The sequence below is a fragment of the Phyllobates terribilis genome, unplaced genomic scaffold, assembly GCF_046119375.1.
Source record: "Phyllobates terribilis strain yellow unplaced genomic scaffold, ASM4611937v1 Scaffold_265__1_contigs__length_2625494, whole genome shotgun sequence".
Lineage (NCBI taxonomy): Eukaryota > Metazoa > Chordata > Amphibia > Anura > Dendrobatidae > Phyllobates > Phyllobates terribilis.
Window position 1 is genome coordinate 1,487,665 of NW_027363025.1, and position 18,261 is coordinate 1,505,925.

Genomic DNA, 18,261 nt, shown 5'->3' on the forward strand with positions numbered 1-18,261 from the left:
AGACGCAGAACAACTGAAAAGATGCTGGAAGAGTGCCTGATGCCATCTGTCAAGCATGTTGGAGGTAATGTGATGGTCAGGGGTTGCTTTGGTGCTGGTAAAGTGGCAGATTTGTACAAGGTAAATCAGATTTTGAAAAAGGAAGGCTATCACTCCATTTTGCAACGCCATGCCATACCCTGTGGACAGCGCTTGATTGGAGCCAATTTCATCCGACAACAGGACAATGACCCAAAGCACACCTCCAAATTATGCATGAACTATTTAGGGAAGAAGCAGGCAGCTGGTATTCTATCTGTAATGGAGTGGCCAGCGCAGTCACCAGATCTCAACCCCATTGAACTGTTGTGGGAGCAGCTTGACTGTATGGTACGCAAAAAGTGCCCATCAAGCCAATCCAACTTGTGGGAGGGGCTTCAGGAAGCTTGGGGTGAAATTTCTCAAGATTACCTCAGCAAATTAACAGCTAGAATGCCAAAGGTCTGCAATGCTGGAATTGCTGCAAAGGGAGCATTCTTTGACGAAAGCAAAGTTTGAAGGAGAAAATTATTCTTTCTTATAAAAATCATTATTCATAACCTTGTCAATGTCTGGACTATATTTTCTAATCATTTTGCAACTCATTTGATAAATAAAAGTATGAGTTTTCATGGAAAACACAAAATTGTCTTTGTGACCCTAAACTTTTGAACGGTAGTGTATACTGCTTCCTCCCTGCTGGGGAGGTGCCTGAGCAACGTTCCTGTTCTACAGTCTATATTGCAAAGGTTGCGTAGCACTCCATGCAAACCAAGCCTGCTGCACTCCGGTGCAAACCAAGACTGATGCACTCCGGTGCAAACCAAGACTGATGCACTCCGGTGCAAACCAAGACTGATGCACTCCGGTGCAAACCAAAACTGATGCACTCACGTGCAATCCAAGCCTGATGCACTCACGTGCAATCCAAGCCTGATGCACTCACGTGCAATCCAAGCCTGATGCACTCACGTGCAATCCAAGCCTGATGCACTCACGTGCAATCCAAGCCTGATGCACTCACGTGCAATCCAAGCCTGATGCACTCACGTGCAATCCAAGCCTGATGCACTCACGTGCAATCCAAGCCTGCTGCACTCACGTGCAATCCAAGCCTGCTGCACTCACGTGCAATCCAAGCCTGCTGCACTCACGTGCAATCCAAGCCTGCTGCACTCACGTGCAATCCAAGCCTGCTGCACTCACGTGCAATCCAAGCCTGCTGCACTCACGTGCAATCCAAGCCTGCTGCACTCACGTGCAATCCAGCCTGATGCTCTCCGGTGCTATCCTGTTGTTATGATCTGCAACATGAACTAAGGAAAGATAGGGGAAAGCTGTCCCTACAGTAAGACTAAGCTGAATCCCTACGATGTAGCGGGCTGCCTGTTCCTAGCTAACAGACCCGCCTTAGTCCTCGGCTAGTCTGAACGGAGACCTATAGCATAAAGGGAGGGGTCCCTAAAAGAACTAAGGACTGGGACAAAAATGGGACAACTCCTAAACAGAGAAGTTGTTGCAAAACACAAAAAGACAAACTGACAAAAAGGTACTAGAGGTCCCAGAAGGACCAAGCGAACTGACAGAGAAAGGCACAGAAGCACCTGGCTAGAGAAACAGTCAAACACTGAAGTCCAGCACAGCCAGGAGGGCGGAGCTGGAATATAAAGGCAGATGGTCACGTGACCGCAAAACACAAGATGGAAAAAACAAACAGGGGGGTTCTAACAGTACCCCCTCTTTTATGAGTATTCTCTGGATACTCCAGGCCCAGGCCTATCCAGAAACCTCTTGTGGAAAGCTTTAACAAGCCTAGGAGCAGAGACATCATCCGTCTTTACCCAGGATTTGTCTTCGGGACTGAAACCCTTCCAGGAGACGAGATACTGTAATCTCCCTCTATGCCATCTAGAATTCAAGATAAAAGAAATTTCATATTCGCTGTCTTCCACCACAGGAGGAACTGTGACAGTGGCGTCCCTATCAGATACATCAGCCTTTTTCAACAAGGAAACATGAAACACAGGATTAATCTTCCAAGAAGTAGGGACATCCAACCTAACAGCAGACGGGTTAACAACCTGAAGCACTTTAAATGGATTCACAAACTTAGGACCCAGTTTTTTAGAGGGAATCCTCAACCGCAGGTTCTTCAAGGACAAGAAAACCATGTCACCCACAGTAAACAAAACCTCCTTACGTTTCCTGTCAAAATACTTCTTGGACTTCTTGTTAGCCTCTTGAAGTTTGCAACGTACATTAGTCCAAACTCTCTCCAAATCACTGGAAAAATTCTCCTCCTCCGGCACCGCCGACCCCAATTGGGAGAACGAACCAAAAGATGGATGTCTCCCAGTAACAAAAAAAAGGAGAACACCCAGAAGAGTAGGATGTATGAGTGTTAAGAGCCAATTCTGCGAGAGGCAGAAACTCAGACCACACCTCTTGATTGTCCGCCACAAAACAATGCAAAAACTGTCCTACATCCTGGTTCTTTCTTTCAGTCTGTTCATTAGACTCAGGATGATAACCAGACGAAAATGACAAATGGACTCCCAACCTGTCACAAAAAGCACACCAAAAGCGAACCACAAACTGACGTCCTCTATCAGAAACAATATCTGTGGGAACGCCATGGAGCTTGACAATCTCCTTAACAAACGCCTTAGCGAGTGTCTTGGCGCAGGGCAACTTAATGAATGGAACCAAATGACACATCTTACTAAAACGGTCCACGACCACCAGATGACAGTAAAACCCTCGGACACCGGAAGATCAGTAATAAAATCCATTGTGAGATGCTTCCAAGGCGCACTAGGAACCTCCAGAGGGCAAAGCAACCCCGCAGCAGGAGTATGTGAAGCCTTTGACCTAGCACACACAGTACATTGACGCACTTACTTGATGACTTCCTTCTGTCATCCAGGCCACCAAAAACTGCGACTGACAAGTCTTTTAGTCTCCGAAATTCCTGGATGACCTGCCAACTGAGACTCATGACACTCCACAAACAAATCTCTCCTAAAGGCTCTGGGCACAAACAACCTCCCATGGGGAGTGTTAGATTGAGCATCATCTTGAGCTTTCAGAATCCCATTCTCCAAAACGGAGTCCAATGCCGCCACCAAAACTCCTTTCTGTAAAATGCTCTCCTCCTCCTCTGCACCGACCATAGGAGAGAAGCTGCGAGGTAAAGCATCGGCTTTAACATTCTTAGTACCAGGGATATAGGTAACAAAAAAATGAAACCGGGAAAAAAAAGTGCCCACCTAGCTTGATGGGCATTCAAGCGCTTGGCAGCATCCATATAGATCAAATTCTTATGATCTGTGAAAACCTGAATAGGAAATCTAACGCCTTCCAAAAAATGATGCCAATGTTCAAACGCGAGTTTAATAGCCAGCAACTCCAAATTTCCAACATCATAATTCAGTCGGTTTACAAATTTTTTTTCGAAAAGAAGGCACAAGGATGTACTCCACCCTTGTTCTCCCGAGACAAAACTGCTCCGACCCCCACCAATGAAGCATCGACCTCGACCAACAAAGGCTTGGTCTCATCAGGCTGCATAAGGATAGGGGCAGAATTGAACCTCTCTGAGATACTCAAACGCTTCAATGGCCTCAGTAGTCCACTGGGCTGTATTCACACCTTTCCTGGTGCGATCTGTTAGAGGTTTAACAATTACAGAAAAATTCTTAATGAATTTCCTGTAATAATTGGCAAAACCCAAAAATCTCTGTATAGATTTCAAACCAATAGGCCTAGGCCATTCCTGCACAGCCTGAACCTTCACAGGGTCCATCTCAAATCCCTCGCTGGAGACCATATAGCCCAAAAAACTCACATTTCTCCAGCTTAGCAAAAAGTGAATTATCACTCAATAACTGCAAAACTTCACATACACTCTGCTAATGGGACTCTAGATCTGGTGAATAAATCAAAATGTCATCCAAATACACAACCACATTCTTACCAATCAAAGGTCTCAGGATGTCATTAATAAGGTTCTGAAAAAATGCAGGTGCATTGGTAAGACCAAAAGGCATCACCAGATTCTCAAAATGACCTACTGGAGTGTTAAAGGCAGTTTTCCATTCATCACCCTCCTTCACTTGTAACAAATTGTATGCCCCCCGTAGATCAATTTTAGAGAACCACTTGGCCCCCACTAACTGATTAAACAAGTCAGGAATTAACGGCAATGGGTAGGAATTGCGTACGGTAATCTTATTAATTTCACGAAAATCCAGACATGGACGTAAACCCCCGTCCTTTTTTTAACAAAGAAAAATACAACTGCCACAGGCGACTTAGAAGGTCTAATGTGACCAGCAGCCAGGCTAGTCTGTATGTATTCTTCCAAGGCCTTTCTTTCAGGGATAGTCAGATTAAACAAGCGACTTTTGGGAAGAGTAGCACCTGGAACAAACTCAATTGCGCAATCATAATCCCTATGAGGAGGTAAAACTTGCGACTCCTCCTCCGAAAAAACCCTCCAAAAATCTTGAATAGGTACAGGTAATTCCACTTTTACCACAGCCGCAATGCGACCATTACAACATTTATCATAGCACTTCGAACTCCAAGACTTAATCACATTAGTAGACCAGTCCAACCAGTCCAACAAAGGATTGTGCAGTTTTAACCAAGGCAATCCTAGAACAACTGGAGAGGGCAAATTATCTTAAACAACCAAGTCCAAAATTTCTTTGTGATCTCCATTGATAGTGAGAGAACATGCAGCAGTCTTGTGAGTAATACATTTCAAAGGAGTGTTATCAATTTCAACCACAGAAATAGGAGATGACAAAGGTTTGGATTTCAATTTAAGTTTTTCCAAAAACCCTTTATCAATCACATTAAGTGTTGAACCACAATCCACAAATACCTGAAATTCAATCAAATGTCCCTGCAGAGTAGTACACCCAGAAAGGAACACTCCTGCAGAGCGTAAACAGGCTATACGGGCGTAACTGACCTTTTTTTTTTTCTTTACTTAAACGACGCTCACAATATTTAATCAAATGATCAGCTTTACAATAAAGACACAAACCTTCGGCGAATCTCCGATCTCTTTCTTGAGAGCGGAGTGACATCGCCCCAACCTCCATCGGTTCTCCGCTGTCAGAGCAGATTTTCTGGAAACTAGGACCTGAAGTTACAGGAGTTTTTACATCATTGACCCTGGACCTTATTCTCCTGTCAACACGAACAGCTAACTGCAAAACTTCCTGCAGAGTCTCAGGTGCAGGGAATGCAATTAGCAAATCCTTAACGCTTTCACCTAGACCAGCAAGAAAAACTTTTCAGCGCCGAATCATTCCACTTAACTTCTGAAGCCCATCTCCTGACGTGTGTGCAATAAATTTCAACATCATCTGACCGCTGATTCAAACATCTAAGTTCTGATTCAGCAGATGAGATTCGATCAGGATCGTCATATAATAGCCCCATAGCAGAAAAAAATTCCTCAACAGAACTTAAACACGGATCATTAGGTTGGAGAGAAAAGGCCCACCCCTGTGGTTCTTTGCGCAAAAGTGACATAATAAAACCAATTCGCTGTGATTCATTCCCAGAGGACCTCGGTCTCAAACGAAAATATAATAAACAAGCATTTTTAAAGAAAAAAAAATCTTGCCGTTTACCATAAAAAATATCAGGCAGTCCTACCTTCGGTTCCACAAAATGCACTCCAGGACAGCTACTCACATGTTGCTGAAGATCGGCCACCTCCAGAGACAATCCCTGCAGGCGTTGAGACAACTCCTGGACGGAAACCATATTGATCCCCGAATTTCTTTCCTTTTCGTTTTTTTGGGCTGGACTTACTGTTATGATCTGCAATATAAACTAAGGAAAGAATGGGAAAAGCTGTCCCTACAGTAAGACTAAGCTGAATCCCTACGATGTAGCGGGCAGCCTGTTCCTTGTGAACAGACTCGCCTTCGTCCTCGGCTAGTCTGAAGGGAGACCTATAGAATAAAGGGAGGGGTCCCTAAAAGAACTAAGGACTGGGACAAAAATGGGACACCTCCTAACAGAAGTTGTTGCAGAGCAAAAAGACAAACTGACAAAATGTACTAGAGGTCCCAGAGGACCAAACAAACTAGACATAGATAGGCACCGAAGTACCTGGCTAGAGAGACAGGCAAAAAACACTGAAGTCCAGCAAAGCCAGAAGGGAGCTGGAATATATAGGCAGCTGGTCACGTGACCGCAAAACACAAGATAGCAAAAACTAACAGGAGGGTTCTAACAGCCACCCTCTGGTTTTTAGCCCTACAGGACTTCTACTTCCATTTAGAACATAGAGCAGGGAAGCTACATGGTAATGCCGATGCCCTCTAAAGAATCCCCTGTCTGGTAGTAAAATGTGCCAAGCCCCACGGCTTTAGGCAGAGAGGGGAGGTATGTAAGGTAGCTAATGGTCGCGTAGTCGATGGGAGGTATGTGTCACAGAGATGGCTGGTCTCTGTGATGTAACCCGGAGTGTTTCTCTAGGGCACATAAGCACTAAGAGGATCGTTTGGTGCACCTGTGAGCCGTATTACGGGTAGCTAGGAGAGAATGGGCGGGTCCAGCTACCCACATACCTCACCTCTGGGTGTGGTTAATAGCCTATAAAATGAAGGCTGTTGTTTGGCACATGGTCTGTGTGTTTTGGAGGTAGAAGGCCTCCTGTGTATGTTTGTCTTCAGACCAAGCCAGGATACTAGACGCTACCCTAGCTTGTGTGCCACACAGGCCTGGCTGAGCAGAGACCTGCTAAGGACATTTACTTTGTTTACCTGATCTAAAGGCTATTTGATTTTCTGTTTGGCTTCTGGGTTTATGAAATAATAAACCCAAATGAAATTTTAAAGGAACATGTCTCTTGTCTTCCTCCCATTGTGTTCCAGTGAGTAAAACCCCTACAAAATGTATAATGGAAAGGGTATGGTAGTCAGAGAATGTTTCAATAATCCGCCTCAACACATTTCCCCAACAGGTTCATTAGGAGGCTTGATACAGGGATGATAATTCATGATGTTCAGCATAGTGTGCCTAATAGCCAGGTAGGTGTCCATGTATAAATATCCCACTTCATCCAAAACCTCTCCCAGACTAGGAGGCTCATTCCCATTCCTAGACGTGAATTGTCACAGGATATACAGAATGGAGTCTGTCTACAATAATATACTGCGCCTACGCTACTTCTCATGAGCTAGAGGTTCGATAATGTCCATCACCTAGTGTGCATGTCCGGAAGTGACGTGCTTTATGCTGAAACACCAGATAAACTGATTGCCACCGCGTCACTTGTACCTGTGACTGCGCATGCCCGTAGTTATCATTCCACGCCGGAGCGCCTATAGGATCATTGTCCACAAATGTGCATGCCCAGATGTCTGCGCTCCACGCCGACGCGCATATGGTATTGGATCGCATTCCACCAACAGAAAAATCCTCTCTCTGAGATCAGTATCATGGGAGACTAAAAACAAGTATTGCACATCCTCCCATCATGCAATAGGCATGTAGATCTACTTTATCACTAGAAAAGATATGGGATGGTGGCCCACAGTATACTACTAAATGGTCATATTATTGCATAATTAGAGGTACACAAGGAACACCACACTTGTTAGTTACTAAATAGTATAAGTGGGATATAACTGATAAGAAATAATTCTGATATAGAAGCTCAGATATCTTGATGAAGTAAAACAATATGTGAACCTCATTCACAGAGAACTGAGTAGAAATGGGTAGAGTATAAAATCAAAAAATGTAATCCGGAATGGGTTTGTATTCATACAAAACAGGCATAGGAAATTTGCTCATTGAGTCCCTTAGGGGCTAGTGAATCCAGTCTGGAAATCCACTCACTTTCCTTTTTGAGGATACATCTATTGAGATCACCTCCTCTCACATTGGGTTTAACCACCTCAATGAAGCAAAAGGAGATGACTCTTGTTTCACCTCAATGTGCACTGTTCATGTGTCTCACTAATGGGGTGTCCCGATGTCATGCCAGGTTTGAGTACAACACAGAGAGTCACGCCAGGTGTGAGTCCAACACAGAAAGGGAGCCATGACACTAGGGAAAAGGGGGAAGAGGTGACTTCCTAATCTGGACTAGCGTCACCCTGTCTCCCCCCTAGCGTTCACCTCTGACGCTGAAACCCAAGTCCTCTCCTCTGGACCATAGCCTTTTAAGTGCACCAAGTATCGTAGAGAACGACGTTGGAGATGAGAATCTACTATTCTCGAAATCTCGAACTCCAAATTACAATCAACCATTACTGGGGGCGGTGGTCTGGGGGCAGTGGTAGAGGTGAGGGCTCAAGAGGTTCTACATACCTTTTGAGTAAGGACCTGTGGAACACATTGTGAACCTTAAGGGCTCGAGGAAGTTCAAGACAAAACGCTGCTGGGTTAATGATGGCGGTAATTTTGTAGGGACCAATGAACCTAGGTCCCAGCTTCCAAGAAGGAACTTTCAATCTTATATTTTAGGTAGACAACCACACAAAGTCATTCACATTCAGGTCCGGACCTGGCAAGCTTTTTCTGTCAGCCATACGTTTATACCTGTCACCCATGGTCTTCAAATTACACAGAACACCCTGCCACACCAAGGAGAGCGACGAAGCAAACCGTTCCACTTCAGGATGTCCAGAAGCTCCTCCCCCATTGAAAGTACCAAACTGTGGATGATAACCATATGCACCGAAAAACTGTGATGGCAAATTCTTCCAGCGGTAAGTAGGATGCCCGATTTTCGGAGACAAAACACCTGAGGTATGTTTCCAAGTTTTGATTGACAGTCTCGGTCTGAACACTCGACTGAGGGTGGAAGGCAGAGGAAAAGGACAGCAGTACTCCCAGTCGAGAACAGAATGCCTTCCAAAACTTGGAAACAAACTGGATCCCCCAATCAGACACCACATCGGAGGGAACCCCGTGAAGCTTCACAATCTCATTTATGAACACCTGAGCAAGTGTCTTAGCATTGGGAAATGCAGGTAAAGCGATAAAGTGAACCATTTTACTGAACCTATCTGCTACTACCAAAACCACCATTTTGCCAGCAGAAACCAGTAGGTCAGTAATAAAATCCATGGACAAGTGTGTCCATGACCTGCTAGGGATAGGTAACGGAAGAAGAGTACCAGACGAATGGGTGTGCGAAACCTTAGAACGCGCGCAAATCATACAAGCAGCTATGTGTTCAACTACATCCCGATGCAACCCCGGCCACCAAAAACGACGAGAGAGGAGGTCCGCGGTTGTCTTACCACCTGGATGCCCAGCAAGCACAGAGTTATGATGTTCCTTGATTACTTTACGGTGCAGATCAGGTGGTACAAATAACTTTCGTGAAGTTCTGGAGGCAGGGGCGTCCGCCTGAGCCTCCAGCACCTCACTCTCCAGTTCAGGAAAAAGAGCCAAAATGACTACCCCTTTCTGTAATATCGGGGCAGGGTTCTCATGGTCACCACCACCAGGGAAGCTCTGGGACAAAGCATTAGCATTGATGTTTTTGACCCCTGGGCAAAAAGTGACAACAAAATTGAACCTAGTAAAAAACAGGGACCATCTCGCTTGCCTAGGGTTGAGACGTTTAGCTGACTGGAGATATGACAGGTTCTTATGGTCAGTAATAACAGTAATAGGATGGACAGCCCCCTTCAACCAGTGTCGCCATTCCTCGAACGCCAATTTGATCACCAAAAGTTCTCTATTACCCACGTCATAATTTCTCTCAGCTGAAGACAATTTTTTAGAAAAGAAGGCTCATGGACGCCATTTACCAGGGAACGAACCCTGAGACAACACAGCCCCAACCCCGACATCCGAAGCATGGACCTCCACAATAAAGGGTTGAGAAACATCGGGTTGACTGAGTATAGGTGCAGTGGCGAAATGATTCTTTAAGGAAGAAAAAGCCTGGCATCCAACCATTTGGAAAAATCAGACCCCTTCTTAGTCATGTCAGTAAGGGGTTTCACTACAACAGAATAGTTTTGGATGAATTTCCTGTAAACATTAGTAAAGCCCAGAAAACGTTGTAGGGCCTTCAGGTTCTTGGGACGTTCCCAGTCAAGGACTGCATGGATCTTCTCCGGATCCATCCGAAAACCTGAAGATGACAAATACCCCCAAAATTGCAACTCCTGAACAGCGAAAACACATTTCTCTAGTTTGGCATAGAGTTTGTTATCCCTTAATATTTGGAGAACCTGCTAAACATGCCCCCGATGGGTCTCAAAATCAGATGAATAAACCAAAATATTGTCCAGATAGACCACCACAAACCTCCCCACCAAACAAGAAAAATATCATTTATGAAATGCTGGAATACCACAGGTGCATTAGTCAAGCCAAAAGGCATAACCAGACTCTCGAAATGTCCTTCCGGGGTATTGAACGCTGTCTTCCATTTGTTCCCTTCTCTGATTCTAACCAGATTGTAGGCTCCCCTTAAATCCAACTTGAAGAATACCTTAGCTCCCACAACCTGGCTGAACAAATCAGGAATCAGAGGAAGAGGGAATGGATCACGGAAGGTAATTTGATTTAATTCTCGGAAATCTAAACAAGGACGTAGACCGCCATCTTTTTTCTTCACAAAGAAGAACCCTGCCGCCACGGGCGAAGATAAGGGTCTGATATGTCCCTTCTCCAGACTTTCCGCAATGAAATCCTTCATGGCTTGTCTCTCAGGGCCAGAAAAATTATACAGTTTGGACTTGGGAGTTTAGCTCCGGGGGTCAGGTTAATAGCACAGTCATAAGCACGATGAGGAGGCAAATCCTGACACCCCTTCTCAGAAAAAACATCCTCAAAACCAGACAGAAAAGCAGGCAGAAACTCCGTAGAGACAGCAGCAATGGAAACATTCAGACAGCTGTCATGCCAGTAATCTCCCCATTCAATAATCTCCCCCGGTTTACCAATCCACCAATGGATTATGTTTAACAAGCCAAGGGATGCCTAAAACAATCGGAGTAGGGAGATTCTCCAAAACAAAGCAAGGAATGATTTCACAATGAACTGACCCCGCCCTCAGTTTTACATTATGAATAATCTGAGTAAAAGCTTTCTTTGCATATAGTGGCGCAGAGTCAATGGCAAAGATGGAAATAGGTTCAGCTAAAGCACAGCAAGCAAGACCATGAGTTTTCACAAACTCAGCATCAACCATGCTGATCCTGGCTTCACTGTCAACAAACAAAGAAATTTTTAAATTTTGCTCTCTAGCACAACCTCTGCAGTCAGGACAAAGCGGGAACTGCAATTTGGCCACAAATGCACCACTTGTTTATCCAACTCCAGACTACCGAGAGTTAATCAAGTCTCTTTTTGTTTAGGAATTGAAGGACAGGTCCCAACAAAGTGTCCCTTTTTCCCACAAAAAAAACATACGCCTTTTTTCTTGCGAATCTCTGGGGAGATGTATGATGTAGTGACACCCCATAACTGCATAGGTTCCTCCACCTCCCCCAGTACTGGTTCACACCCAGACCACTCCCTTGGCAAAGGTACACAACCCAGACAAGAAGGCCCCGGAGAAGGAGGTCACACCCGTCTATCCCGAAGGCGCTTATCCAGACGTATGGCCAAAGACATGGCAGCCTCCAAGGACTGAGGGGTATCATATACAGCCAAGACATCTATCAACCTTTCCGTTAGCCTTTCACAAAATTGACTTTTAAGGGCTGAGTCATTCCATTTGGAATCCGTAGCCCATCTACGGAATTCCGAACTGTACGTTTCCACTGACCGAATCCCCTACTGAAGGTGACGTAGCTTAGACTCAGCCAAGGCGACTCGGTCAGGGTCATCATAGCAGAGGGTAAGAGCTCCAAAAAACCTGCGGTAACGAAAATGCCCATGAGTGAGGATCGCCCTGCAGTAGAGAGATCACAATACCAACCCGTTGCTCCTCATTACCGGAGGAGTAGGGACGAAGTTTGAAGTACAATTTGCATGCCTCCTTAAACACAAAAAACTTGTCCCTACCTCCTGAAAACCTGTCCAGGAGGGCAACCTTGGGTTTAGGCTGGACAGGCCTACCTGCAGAGACCCCCACATTGGCGGCCTGTAACCGCTGCAGAACCGCAGAACCTCAGAGCGGAGGTCATTCACCTCCAGAGACAGACAGCGGAACTGCTCTGCAACTGATCCCATACTAAAGGGAGTAAGGAAAAAAAAGGTGCATTCCCAAAAACACACAAAGAAAAAAAAACAAAGTGTCAATCTTGTGTCGTTTTTTTTTTTTTTTTCCAAAACGTGCTCGGTCGTTTATAATGTCACAACAGGTGTGAGTGCAACACAGAGAGTCACGCCAGGTGTGAGTCCAACACACAGGGGAAAGGGAGCCCAGACACTAGGGAAAAGGGGGAAGAGGTGACCTCCTAATCTGGACTAGCATCACCCTGTCTCCCCCTAACGTCCTTATACAGTCTCTGCAGCTGTCGCCGATCACGTGCCTCGCCCCACTATCCCCGGCGTAAGGCTATAGCTGGGGGTGAAAGAAGATGAGCACTAGTCAACCTCCGCTAGCACTCTAAAGACAAAAGGGGAAGACAACACAGGGGAATTACAACTTAGCTTTAGAAGAAACTCCAACAGGGCACACGGCCTCAAGACTCCAAAGAGGACGTGATGCTGCTTCAGCCAAGTTCCAAGTAGAAATGAGTATAACCGGCGACGCCCACCTAGACACACCAGGTATATATACACCCAGACTAAAGGGAGGTAGTCGCTGGGTCCTAAACACAGCCTCCTATCTAGGCAGCTGTCTGCATTGCCAAACGTGGAGATCTCCAGCAAACCACTGTAGGGCGACTGTATGTCACCTCGGACACACCTGACCATGGCGTATTTCGCCCAAATGCCCCCCGACACTCCTCCTAGACTGCCTCTTGGTCATGCATACATAATCTAGGAGGTAGGTGCATGTGGCCATATATACAAGTCCTGAGGTTTTACAGTTGTAATAATCCCTCTGGAAAAAGGTTTCACTTGTAGAGGAACTCGAGAAAGATTTACATGGTCTCATCCAATTACATGAACAACTTTCTCCACAACTAAAGAAACCACAGATTCTTCTATCTAGCCATGTCCCCTTGGGTGCAGGTTTTTATAGAAACTATGCACTAAACGGTCCCTAATTGACCAACCCTTTCTGAAAGTTATTGTGGGAGTAGATCCCACAGCACCCTCAGGTCTGGGTCGGGCACAAGTACATCCTAGTGTTTTCTGAGGTATTAAAGATATGGTCACTCTGATTGTCACAAGTTCCTATTACTTGTGTTATCCCATATTTTTCTTGGTGTCTTGGTTAGGTATGGAGGAGCGTCTGTCTCTCCTGTTTTTCTGAAAACAATCGTGCGGAATCCAAAATGTACTGTGGGTACCTTTTTCCTTGAATCTGGTGTTTATGTCTATTGCCTGTATATTAATATCTGTGACATTAAAGCAGTTTCTTCTCAACTGGATATTGCTTTTTAGTAGGATGGGGTGGTGGCTATCCCACTTTAATAGTTTATGGTAGATGAGTGTCCCTAGGGTTCAAACCAAGGCTGTGGAGTCTGAGTCGTGGAGGCTGTGCCCATTTTGGTGGAGTCGGAGTTGGAGTCGGTATAAAATGGACCGACTCCGACTCCTAAAATATATAATAAATTGGGTACAGTAGTTCAATGCAGTTTGTGAGGTATATTTTTTCATAATAATTTGGGAAAGTTATGAAATGTCCTATAAATGTCTGTCCTATTCATGATCTAAGGGTCTAGACTTTTAGCTGAGAAAAATGTGTCCTACCGTAAATTTATCACTTAAACATGAGCCGTGTACGAGGGAGTCTGAGTTAAGGAGTCGGTGTCATGGAAATTGAGGAGTAGGAGTCGAAGGTTTGGCTTACCGACTCCACAGCCCTGGCTCCCATCCCGTACTTTCTTGATTGGTACATCAATGAAAGGCAACTGGTAATAATTAAACTCTGATATAAATCTCATGCCCACTCTATGGATATTGAGTTCTCTGACAAATTCAAGAAATTGTTCACTCGTCCTTGACCAGATGATAAAAATGTCATTAATATATTTATACCATACCCCAATATATGGATGCCACCACTTATGATTATCCCTGAATATTGTGGATTCCTCCCACCAGCACAGGAATAGGTTAGCATACTAGGGGGCACAGAGGCTCCCCATCGCAGTACCCCTGAGCTGATGGAAGTACTTCCCTGTCAAAAAAGAAAGACGTTATGAGTAAGAATGAATTTTAGAAGATCCTCCATGAAGTCATTATGTCTGCTACACTCTACTGATCTCTATTTCAATAAACGTCTTACTCCTCTGATACCATCCTCATGCGATATATTACTGTACAAAGCCTCGATATCTAGTAAGGCCTGCTCCCCTACATGCATGTATACATGCTCGAGGGTCTACATGTAGGGGAGCAGGCAAAGGGAAAACCAATTCCAGAAGGATTATTCCAACTGTAAAACCTCAGGACTTATTCCAACTGCAGGACCTCAGGCGGTACTGTGGGAACATTATACTGTGTGGGGGCATCATTCATACTGCATAAGGGGCATAATGGGGGCATTACACTGTGTGGGGGCATCATACATCCTGCATAAGGGGCATAATGGGGGCATTACACTGTGTGGGGCATCATACATCCTGCATAAGGGGCATAATGGGGGCATTACACTGTGGGGGGCATCATACATCCTGCATAAGGGGCATAATGGGGGCATTACACTGTGTTGGGGCATCATACATCCTGCATAAGGGGCATAATGGGGGCATTACACTGTGTGGGGGGCATCATACAACCTGTATAAGGGACATTACACTGTGGGGGCATCATACATCCTGTATAAGGGGCATAATGGGGGCATTACACTGTGTGGGGGCATCATACATCCTGCGTAAGGGGCATAATGGGGGCATTACACTGTGGGGGCATCATACATCCTGCATAAGGGATATAATGGGGGCATTACACTGTGGGGGGGCATCATACATCCTGCATAAGGGGCATAATGGGGGGCATTACACTGTGGGGCCAGTAAAGGGGTCCTGTACTATGAGAACAATACGTTTCATCCCTTCCTGTCTCCATAGTTGGGTCGAATGTATCTATTACAGGAAACAGAACAAAAACCTTATGATTCTTATAAAGGGGCAACACAAGACCCCAAAAGAGTCTCCATAGTGCTGAAGGGGTTAATGCCCCCTGCGCCCAGTAATGGGGTCTCCACATACCTCCACCTGCAGAGCCGCCACCACATATATGGCTGCTCTGTGCGCACAGGAGCTGTGATGAGGTCACAGGAGGGGAGGAGTCAGGGGTCACATGATCAGGGGCCTCAGTGGATGCAGGACTCTGCTGTGCTGGTTGTCATGGTGCTGGATGAGCTGAAGTTTATGTGTGGGGTCAGGAGGGGTTTACAGTGTGGATGTAGCAGAGCCGCGTGTGTACGAGGTGTACGGAGCAGAGCCGCGCGTGTACGAGGTGTACGGAGCAGAGCCGCGTGTGTACGAGGTGTACGGAGCGGAGCCGCGTGTGTACGAGGCGTACGGAGCGGAGCCGTGTATGTACGAGGTGTACGGAGCAGAGCCGCGTGTGTACGAGGTGTACGGAGCAGAGCCGTGTGTGTACGAGGTGTACGGAGCGGAGCCGCGTGTGTACGAGGTGTACGGAGCAGAGCCGTGTGTGTACGAGGTGTACGGAGCAGAGCCGTGTGTGTACGAGGTGTACGGAGCGGAGCCGCGTGTGTACGAGGTGTACGGAGCAGAGCCGCGTGTGTACGAGGCGTACGGAGCGGAGCCGCGTGTGTACGAGGCGTACGGAGCGGAGCCGCGTGTGTACGAGGTGTACGGAGCGGAACCGCGCGTGTACCAGGCGTGCGGAGCCGCGTGTGTACGAGGTGTACGGAGCGGAGCCGCGTGTGTACGAGGCGTACGGAGCGGAGCCGCGCGTGTACGAGGCGTACGGAGCGGAGCCGTGTGTACGAGGTGTACGGAGCAGAGCCGTGTGTACGAGGTGTACGGAGCAGAGCCGTGTGTGTACGAGGTGTACGGAGCAGAGCCGTGTGTGTACGAGGTGTACGGAGCAGAGCCGTGTGTGTACGAGGTGTACGGAGCGGAGCCGCGTGTGTACGATGTGTACGGAGCGGAGCCGCGCGTGTACGAGGCGTGCGGAGCCGCGTGTGTACGAGGTGTACGGAGCGGAGCCGCGTGTGTACGAGGCGTGCGGAGCCGCGCGTGTACGAGGCGTACGGAGCGGAGCCGTGTGTACGAGGTGTACGGAGCGGAGCCGCGTGTGTGCGAGGCGTACGGAGCGGAGCTGCGCGTGTACGAGGCGTACGGAGCGGAGCCGCGCGTGTGCGAGGCGTATGGAGCGGAGCCGCGCGTGTACGAGGCGTACGGAGTGTAGCCGCGCGTGTGCGAGGCGTGCGGAGCCGCGCGTGTGCGAGGCGGACGGAGCGGAGCCGCGCGTGTGCGAGGCGTACGGAGCGGAGCCACGCGTGTGCGAGGCGTGCGGAGCCGCGCGTGTACGAGGCGTACGGAGCAGAGCTGCGCGTGTGCGAGGCGTACGGAGCAGAGCCGCGCGTGTGCGAGGCGTACGGAGCAGAGCCGCGCGTGTACGAGGTGTACGGAGCAGAGCCGCACGTGTACGAGGTGTACGGAGCAGAGCCGCGTGTGTACGAGGTGTATGGAGCGGAGCATCGTGTGTAAGAGGTGTACGGAGCGGAGCCGTGTGTGTACGAGGTGTACGGAGCAGAGCTGCGCGTGTACGAGGTGTACGGAGCGGAGCCGCGCGTGTACGAGGCGTACGGAGTAGAGCTGCGCGTGTACGAGGTGTACGGAGCAGAGCCGCGCGTGTACGAGGTGTACGGAGCAGAGCCGCACGTGTACGAGGTGTACGGAGCAGAGCCGCGTGTGTACGAGGTGTACGGAGCGGAGCCGCGTGTGTACGAGGTGTACGGAGCGGAGCATCGTGTGTAAGACGTGTACGGAGCGGAGCCGTGTGTGTACGAGGTGTACGGGGCAGAGCTGCGCGTGTACGAGGCCTGCGGAGCTGCGCGTGTACGAGTTGTACGGAGCGGAGCCACACATGTACGGAGCGGAGCTGTGTGTTTACGGAGACGTGTGTGTGGAGTCTGTACAGGGGTCTCTCTAGAGATTATCTTACCCCAGCATTATGGATTGGGAGACGGAGAAAAAGGGATTGAAGACATTTTATTGTAATTTCATTTTTTAGAAAAAACTGTAATAAAAAATAACTGATTAAAAAAAAAGGGTTTTGTTTTCCCACCATTTTGTTTGTAAGAGCCGAGAGTGAAGATGCTTTATCTACAGAAAAGGAAGGATACAGCCGCAGAAGCATTCGGAAAGGCTATCAAAGAGCCAAAAACACAACCAGGGATCTTCTACTATATAAGTACAAAGCATTGCATAAACAACCTGCTACAGATGATCAGGTACAATTGGTCTCAAATTTTCATAATCAGAGGTACGATTTCAAAGAAATAATAAAAAGCATTGGAATATTCTCTTTACAGATCCCATACTAAAACAGATTTTATTACCTACCCCGTGAATCGAAGCAAAACGCCTTGCAGCGCTGGGGTCCTGGGTTCAAATCCCACCAAGGACAACATCTGCAAGGGGTTTGTATGTTCTCTCCGTGTTTGCGTGGGTTTCCTCCGGGTTCCTCCCACACTCCAAAGACATACTGATAGGGAATGTAGATTGTGAGCCCCAATGGGGACAGTGCTGATAATTAGTGTTGAGTGAATTTGTTTGGCATTTGAAATTCGGGTTCATGTTCGGGGTTCCGGCTTGTTCGCGTCAAAAAATCGGCTCCGCCCAGAAACATCCCTTATTTGCCACGCTGTCACACAGATCTGCGTGACAGCGTGGCAAATCAGGGATGTTCGTGGGCAGAACTAATTTTTTAGCGCGAACAAGCCGGAATCCCGAACACGAATTTGAAATGCCGAACAAATTCGCTCAACACTACTGATAATATCTGTAAAGCGCTGTGAAATTAATGGCGCTATATAAGTGAGTTAAATAAATAAAAAACCCTTTAAGAAATTACCACATCTATTGAAAATTAAAGGAATTGATGCTGTGACCCTGGGATTTAGAGGGGGGACTTAGGGAAGTTTCTAGCTAAATAAGAAAGTAAATGGATCTATAGGTGGGGTACCTTAGC

General features: G+C 47.1%; 1 protein-coding gene across 1 annotated transcript in view; it reads right to left on the reverse strand.

Moving 5' to 3' along the window:
* LOC141219381 (uncharacterized) overlaps positions 1–15,360 on the reverse strand; it is a 30,441-nt gene extending 15,081 nt beyond the window's left edge. Inside the window, exon 1 of the mRNA XM_073666104.1 lies at positions 15,300–15,360. The gene's annotated coding sequence lies outside the window, so the exon portion shown is untranslated. The remainder of the gene's footprint in view (positions 1–15,299) is intronic.
* Positions 15,361–18,261: the final 2,901 nt, after the last annotated feature.